Raw genomic sequence first — 9,122 nt, 5'->3', positions numbered from 1 at the left:
ACGCACAGTTCGGGACCCCTTACCCGAGATCCGTCGGTTTTGACACCGACAGCGATCATGTTTTTTAGCGTATATGTTTTGGCTCGATCCAAATAAACTGGTCAAGAAAGGAATCATTGCTACTCTCCCGTATTGGTCTACTATCTCAATTGATAAATCAACAACGAACACCCTGGGATAGACCAAGAGGTGGAAGCAAATGTAACTCTCTGCTCGCCTGGATCAGGGGTTGCATATTGTGCATAGCGGACCTCTCCACGACCACCACAGAGGTTGCATCGTTCATTCCCTCTACTTGTCCGAACCCAGGGGCTACTATGTCATTACCAACCTCCTAGTGTCACCGACACATGGCTGCATCGACATAAGACATAACCACTGAAAATAACGATGGTCCCCTCCCATAGGGCATAACCACGGGAAGCCGGATACTAGAAATATTCTTGGTCATCCCGGCTCCTAACGTAAACATAAAGACAAAGAACCTTAGGCAATATCATAAGCTTGGTCAGGAGCAAAGCAAGTTTCACACTAATATTAAATTCAAGTGCGCTAAAAATGCATAAAACTGAATTTTTATGCGTGTAACATAGGCCACAAAGGTCATCCTATCTTTTCAGGCTACTCCATGCCTACATCCAGGTCGCAATTTGCCGCCACCATCTTAGCTGGATCCTTCACTTACTCGAAGAAGTCCAAAACTTGGCAGTCCTCGGGAAACGAAGTAGCGACGATCATCATGGAAATACCCGGATGGTGCGCCTTAAGCAGTGCGAGGACAATCCGGGCTCCTTCAAAAGGTCCATTATAGCCCACAAGCAAACTTCTACCATGCACGGGTCCCACATTGACCCAGTATCCGAATAAGGGCCTTTTCCAACTACTGCCACAAGGGTACAACCATACTCAAACTCTCCTTGCCAAAGAAGATGTCCATCTCCAGGGAAATACCGGCACGCAAAAGGGAATAAAAATACCCTAACATAAAAATTCTTGAGACAAATTGATCAGGAGGAAACTTACAAACATTTCATAGCTTCAACAAGATTTTTAGCACGCACTTACATGCGGCTCCTCCAACTCCAGGGAAGCTTGTCGACCGGCCTCATGTAAGGAAGCAGCTTCCGCAATGACTAATGTGCACTTTCAAGCCTCTATAGTAGCCAGGTCGGTTCTAAGCGTCATGACGCACTACTGGAGCACACCCTCCGCACATCACTTTTCTTTGAGAAGGTCACAGAGGTTGGAAATATATTTTTTGGACTCCACTACAGACTTGGCATGGGAAATTACTCCAGACACAAACGGGCCTCTTTGAGATCGGCATTAGTGATAGAGCATATCATTCGCTTCTTTCCATGCTAGGCCTCATAATACTGTTTTTCTGCTACATCATACAATAGAAGATATTGATGTCATCTGCAAGCTTATCACATAATAAGGTAGCATAGGAAACTCTACTGATAGAAGGATCATCAATGGAGTCCTCCACGATAGCGGTTTGGGACCTCCCTTCAACCAGTAACCGTCAAAGCTCTTCGGCCTCAGCTTTAAGCCGGTCCTTGCACTGACGCAGTACCTACGGAACCGAAACAAGTCAAAAATTCATGTCTGGGGCTAACGGTCAAACAAGACCTACAAGGATCGGGGTCTAATGGGAATAGGAAGCGCTACTCTAAGGTATTACCTCCATTCTAGGATGGATCTTTGCCCAAGTCTCTTGAAAGCATTTCCTAAGGCTCGGGCGCGCTTGCTGCTCTGTCGTACAGTGACATCCATCTCCTCAAGAACGACATGACCGTCAACTTCCTCTTCAGGCATGAAGGAAGGGCTGGAGGATGGTATGCCTGTAGGACGGGTCTCTAGCTCTAAGATCTATCATCAACTATTCATTGAAAACACCGGAACTCGGCCATGAGGACGGGTATGTATTCACATTGGTCCACTTATTTACAAATGGAAAACTATTGACACATTGTAAATAATATCATTGTCTTAACACTTGCATGTTGTACTATATATTACAATGATAAGAGCCACGTACCCAAGTTATGGCAGTTTCTTCGTCAAAAGTGTTCCCCGTGAATGAACTGGGCCCCTGCAGGAATGATGGCACCATTGTAAATCCTATGGTATATTTGATGCATCGATATGTGAATGTTTTCTTGCTACCCTAGCAAATGGTCCCTTCACTTTTGTTTTGGTATTTCATTTGGGACTATAGAATATTAAACTAAACACTTCTTTTTGTGCGCCTAGATTCTCATGAACTATGAATTTTGCATGATCCAAGGGCTAGTATGGTCGATACCTCAAGTAAATAAGGAAGTAAATATTTACGGAATATTCTCTTTAAAATCATGGTAAACTAGGTAGACATTTAATTACTAAAATAATCTTTGGAATAATGTTAAATATTATACTCCATTTAAAAATAACATTCATAAGATGGACATATAATTATTGAAATATTTAAGTAGAAATTAATGATAACAATCTCACCGGGGAAATTTATATATTGGAGGTATTAATTTATGAGATATCCAAATTCAAGAACTATAAATGCTCAATTCGATAGATATTGTAAATGGATTGTGCGGACCACTCTCTTTTTAGGAATATCTTTTTGTGGTTGTATCCTATTAAATTCAGATCATCTAAAGATCTAGCACAAATAATGCAACCAAAACACTAGAAACCGTCCATGAGAATTGTTGACCCGCAAAACAGAAAACAATAGAGTATTTTTTAATAGGTTTACAACAAAAATCAACCTACACAATGTGAGCAATATTATTGTTTTAACACATGCATGCAGTATTGGGGTGAATTTGGTAAGGTGAATCAAACCTACTGTAAAATTTGTAAACTATAACAAATAACTTTCAAATAAATTTAAAATACTCCCAACTAAAGTTCGTGAATTTAGATGGCTTACCAGTTAAAACTCGTCCAAGACAAATTGAGATTGAAGTCTTTAAAATTCCAAGAAGATCTTTGAGAGAATCTATAAAGAACAACAATTGCATAATGTTTAAAAAGGCAATAAATTTCCATAAGGATGGATCTACTCGGAGTAAGAAATTTGCACCTTTCTCTTCGCGATGGAAATAGATAGATAGATATAGAGAGGGAGGAAGGGAGGGTGAGAGACAGAGTTTGTGTAAGGGAGAGAGAGCAATGTGCAAAAAAATAAGGAACTATCTGTATTTATATACTCATGAAATGCATATATATTCATTAAAACATATGTATTTACGCATTAAAAGCATATGTATTTACTAATGAAAAAGCATATACATATATATACTCATTAAAAGCATCATTAATAAGGTAGAAATTTAATAAAAAAATATTCATTGGAAGAAAATTAATGATTATATTCATTAAGAGCAAGGTTGTTTATAAGATAGACATCCATGAGAATTGTTGACCCGCAAAACAGAAAACAATAGAGTACTTTTTAATAGGTTTACAACAAAAATTAACCTACACAGTGTAAGCAATAGTATTGTTTTAACACATGCATGCAGTATTGGGGTGAATTTGGTAAGGTGAATCAAACCTACTGTAAAATTTGTAAACTATAACAAATAACTTTCAAACAAATTTAAAATACTACCAACTAAAGTTCGTGAATTTAGATGGCTTACCAGTTAAAACTCGTCCGAGACAAATTGAGATTGAAGTCTTTAAGATTCCCAAGAAGATCTTTGAGAGAATCTATAAAGAACAACACTTGCATAATGTTTAAAAAGGCAATAAATTTCCATAAGGACGGATCTACTCGGAGTAAGAAATTTGCACCTTTCTCTTCGCGATGGAAATAGATAGATAGATATAAAGAGGGGGGAAGGGAGGCTGAGAGACATAATTTGTGTAAGGGAGAGAGAGCAATGTGCAAGAAAATAAGGAACTATTTGTATATATATATATATATACTCATGAAATGCATATATACTCATTAAAACATATGTACATACGCATTAAAAGCATATGTATTTACTAATGAAAAAGCATATACATATATATATACTCATTAAAAGCATCATTAATAAGGTAGAAATTTAATAAAAAATATTCCATGGAAGAAAATTAATGATTATATTCATTAAAAGCGAGGTTGTTTATAAGATAGACATCCATGAGAATTTTTGACTCACAAATCAGAAAATAATAGAGTATTTTTTTTAATAGGTTTACAACAAAAATCAACCTACATAATGTAAGCAATATTATTGTTTTAACACATGCATGCAGTATTGGGGTGAATATGGTAAGGTGAATCAAACCTACTATATAATTTGTAAACTATAACAAATAACTTTCAAATAAATTCAAAATACTCCCAACTAAAGTTCGTGAATTTAGATGGCTTACCAGTTAAAACTCGTCCGAGACAAATCGAGATTGATGTCTCTAAAATTCCCAAGAAGATTTTTGAGAGAATCTATAAAGAACAACACTTGCATAATGTTTAAAAAGGCAATAAATTTCCATAAGGACGGACCTACTCGGAGTAAGAAATTTGCACCTTTCTCTTCGCGATGGAAATAGATAGATAGATAGATATAGAGAGGGAGGAAGGGAGGGTGAGAGACAAAGTTTGTGTAAGGGAGAGAGAGCAATGTGCAAGAAAATAAGGAACTATCTGTATATATACTCATGAAATGCATATATACTCATTAAAACATATGTATTTACGCATTCAAAGCATATGTATTTACTAATGAAAAAGCATATACATATATATACTCATTAAAAGCATCATTAATAAGGCATAAATTTAATAAAAACATATTCCTTGGAAGAAAATTAATGATTATATTCATTAAGAGCAAGGTTGTTTATAAGATAGACATCCATGAGAATTGTTGACCCGCAAAACAGAAAACAATAGAGTATTTCTTAATAGGTTTACAATAAAAATCAACCTACACAATGTAAGCAATAGTATTGTTTTAACACATGCATGCAGTATTGGGGTGAATTTGGTAAGGTGATCCAAAACTACTGTAAAATTTGTAAGCTATAACAAATAACTTTCAAATAAATTTAAAATACTCCCAACTAAAGTTCATGAATTTAGATGGCTTACCAGTTAAAACTCGTCCGAGACAAATCTAGATTGAAGTCTTTAAAATTCCCAAGAAGATCTTTGAGAGAATCTATAAAGAACAACACTTGCATAATGTTTAAAAAGGCAATAAATTTCCATAAGGACGGATCTACTCGGAGTAAGAAATTTGCACCTTTCTCTTCGCGATGGAAATAGATAAATAGATATAGAGAGGGAGGAAGGGAGGGTGAGAGACAGAGTTTGTGTAAGGGAGAGAGAGCAATGTGCAAGAAAATAGGCACTATATGTATATATATACTCATGAAATGCATATATACTCATTAAACATATGTATTTACGCATTAAAGCATATGTATTTACTAATGAAAAAGCATATACATATATATACTCATTAAAAGCGTCATTAATAAGGTAGAAATTTAATAAAAAATATTCCTTGGAAGAAAATTAATGATTATATTCATTAAGAGCAAGGTTGTTTATAAGATAGACATCCATGAGAATTGTTGACCCGCAAAACAGAAAACAATAGAGTATTTCTTAATAGGTTTACAATAAAAATCAACCTACACAATTTAAGCAATAGTATTGTTTTATCACATGCATGCAGTATTGGGGTGAATTTGGTAAGGTGAATCAAACCTACTGTAAAATTTGTAAACTATAACAAATAACTTTCAAATAAATTTAAAATACTCCCAACTAAAGTTCGTGAATTTAGATGGCTTACCAGTTAAAACTCGTCCGAGACAAATCAAGATTGAAGTCTTTAAAATTCCCAAGAAGATCTTTGAGAGAATCTATAAAGAACAACACTTGCATAATGTTTAAAAAGGCAATAAATTTCCATAAGGACAGATCTACTCGGAGTAAGAAATTTGCACCTTTCTCTTCGCGATGGAAGTAGATAGACAGATATAGAGAGGGGGAAGGGAGGGTGAGAGACAGAGTTTGTGTAAGGGGGAGAGAGCAATGTGCAAGAAAATAAGGAACTATCTGTATATATATATACTCATGAAATGCATATATACTCATTAAAACATATGTATTTACGCATTAAAAGCATATGTATTTACTAATGAAAAAGCATATACATATATATACTCATTAAAAGCATCATTAATAAGGTAGAAATTTAATAAAAAATATTCCTTGGAAGAAAATTAATGATTATATTCATTAAGAGCAAGGTTGTTTATAAGATAGACATCCATAGAATTGTTGACCCTCAAAACAAAAAACAATAAAGTACTTCTTAATAGGTTTACAACAAAAATAAACCTACACAATGTAAGCAATAGTATTGTTTTAACACATGCATGCAGTATTGGGGTGAATTTGGTAAGGTGAATCAAAACTACTATAAAAGTTGTAAACTATAACAAATAACTTTCAAATAAATTTAAAATACTCAAAACTAAAGTTCGTGAATTTAGATGGCTTACCAGTTAAAACTCGTCTGAGACAAATCAAGATTGAAGTCTTTAAAATTCCCAAGAAGATCTTTGAGAGAATCTATAAAGAACAACACTTGCATAATGTTTAAAAAGGCAATAAATTTCCATAAGGACGGATCTACTCGGAGTAAGAAATTTGCACCTTTCTCTTCGCGATGGAAATAGATAAATAGATATAGAGAGGGAGGAAGGGAGGGTGAGAGACAGAGTTTGTGTAAGGGAGAGAGAGCAATGTGCAAGAAAATAAGGCACTATATGTATATATATACTCATGAAATGCATATATACTCATTAAACATATGTATTTACGCATTAAAGCATATGTATTTACTAATGAAAAAGCATATACATATATATATATACTCATTAAAAGCATCATTAATACGGTAGAAATTTAATAAAAAATATTCCTTGGAAGAAAATTAATGATTATATTCATTAAGAGCAAGGTTGTTTATAAGATAGACATCCATGAGAATTGTTGACCCGCAAAACAGAAAACAATAGAGTATTTTTTAATAGATTTACAACAAAAATCAACCTACACAATGTAAGCAATAGTATTGTTTTATCACATGCATGCAGTATTGGGGTGAATTTGGTAAGGTGAATCAAACCTACTGTAAAATTTGTAAGCTATAACAAATAACTTTCAAATAAATTTAAAATACTCCCAACTAAAGTTCATGAATTTAGATGGCTTACCAGTTAAAACTCGTCCGAGACAAATCTAGATTGAAGTCTTTAAAATTCCCAAGAAGATCTTTGAGAGAATCTATAAAGAACAACACTTGCATAATGTTTAAAAAGGCAATAAATTTCCATAAGGACGGATCTACTCGGAGTAAGAAATTTGCACCTTTCTCTTCGCGATGGAAATAGATAAATAGATATAGAGAGGGAGGAAGGGATGGTGAGAGACAGAGTTTGTGTAAGGGAGAGAGAGCAATGTGCAAGAAAATAAGGCACTATATGTATATATATACTCATGAAATGCATATATACTCATTAAACATATGTATTTACGCATTAAAGCATATGTATTTACTAATGAAAAAGCATATACATATATATATATATACTCATTAAAAGCATCATTAATACGGTAGAAATTTAATAAAAAATATTCCTTGGAAGAAAATTAATGATTATATTCATTAAGAGCAAGGTTGTTTATAAGATAGACATCCATGAGAATTGTTGACCCGCAAAACAGAAAACAATAGAGTATTTTTTAATAGATTTACAACAAAAATCAACCTACACAATGTAAGCAATAGTATTGTTTTATCACATGCATGCAGTATTGGGGTGAATTTGGTAAGGTGAATCAAACCTACTGTAAAATTTGTAAACTATAACAAATAACTTTCAAATAAATTTAAAATACTCCCAACTAAAGTTCGTGAATTTAGATGGCTTACCAGTTAAAACTCGTCCGAGACAAATCAAGATTGAAGTCTTTAAAATTCCCAAGAAGATCTTTGAGAGAATCTATAAAGAACAACACTTGCATAATGTTTAAAAAGGCAATAAATTTCCATAAGGACAGATCTACTCGGAGTAAGAAATTTGCACCTTTCTCTTCGCGATGGAAGTAGATAGATAGATATAGAGAGGGGGGAAGGGAGGGTGAGAGACAGAGTTTGTGTAAGGGGGAGAGAGCAATGTGCAAGAAAATAAGGAACTATCTGTATATATATATACTCATGAAATGCATATATACTCATTAAAACATATGTATTTACGCATTAAAAGCAAATGTATTTACTAATGAAAAAGCATATACATATATATACTCATTAAAAGCATCATTAATAAGGTAGAAATTTAATAAAAAATATTCCTTGGAAGAAAATTAATGATTATATTCATTAAGAGCAAGGTTGTTTATAAGATAGACATCCATAGAATTGTTGACCCTCAAAACAAAAAACAATAAAGTACTTCTTAATAGGTTTACAACAAAAATAAACCTACACAATTTAAGCAATAGTATTGTTTTAACACATGCATGCAGTATTGGGGTGAATTTGGTAAGGTGAATCAAAACTACTATAAAAGTTGTAAACTATAACAAATAACTTTCAAATAAATTTAAAATACTCAAAACTAAAGTTCGTGAATTTAGATGGCTTACCAGTTAAAACTCGTCTGAGACAAATCAAGATTGAAGTCTTTAAAATTCCCAAGAAGATCTTTGAGAGAATCTATAAAGAACAACACTTGCATAATGTTTAAAAAGGCAATAAATTTCCATAAGGACATATCTACTCGGAGTAAGAAATTTGCACCTTTCTCTTCGCGATGGAAATAGATAGATAGATAGATATAGAGAGGGAGGAAGGGAGGGTGAGAGACAGGGTTTGTGTAAGGGAGAGAGAGCAATATGCAAGAAAATAAGGAACTATCTGTATATATATATATATAATCATGAAATGCATATATACTCATTAAAACATATGTATTTACGCATTAAAAGCATATGTATTTACTAATGAAAAAGCATATACATATATATACTCATTAAAAGCATCATTAATAAGGTATAAATTTAATAAAAAATATTCCTTGGAAGAAAATTA

At 33.5% G+C, this 9,122-nt stretch overlaps 1 long non-coding RNA gene across 2 annotated transcripts; it reads right to left on the bottom strand.

Moving 5' to 3' along the window:
• Positions 1 to 590: 590 nt before the first annotated feature.
• LOC147987325 (uncharacterized) lies at positions 591 to 4,451 on the bottom strand. 2 transcript variants are annotated; one of them, XR_015615284.1, is made up of 6 exons: positions 4,381 to 4,451; positions 3,654 to 3,723; positions 2,939 to 3,007; positions 2,045 to 2,098; positions 1,688 to 1,885; positions 591 to 1,579 (listed from the first exon to the last, which is right to left on the bottom strand). It is a non-coding gene; the product is annotated as an uncharacterized LOC147987325 (long non-coding RNA). The 2 variants fall into 2 exon arrangements; XR_015615283.1 differs by having other exon boundaries at positions 1,688 to 1,847.
• Positions 4,452 to 9,122: the final 4,671 nt, after the last annotated feature.

Source organism: Triticum urartu, chromosome 2A, assembly GCF_056163025.1.
Source record: "Triticum urartu cultivar PI428250 chromosome 2A, HENAU_Tu73, whole genome shotgun sequence".
Lineage (NCBI taxonomy): Eukaryota > Viridiplantae > Streptophyta > Magnoliopsida > Poales > Poaceae > Triticum > Triticum urartu.
This window is presented reverse-complemented; position numbering and strand designations above follow the sequence as displayed.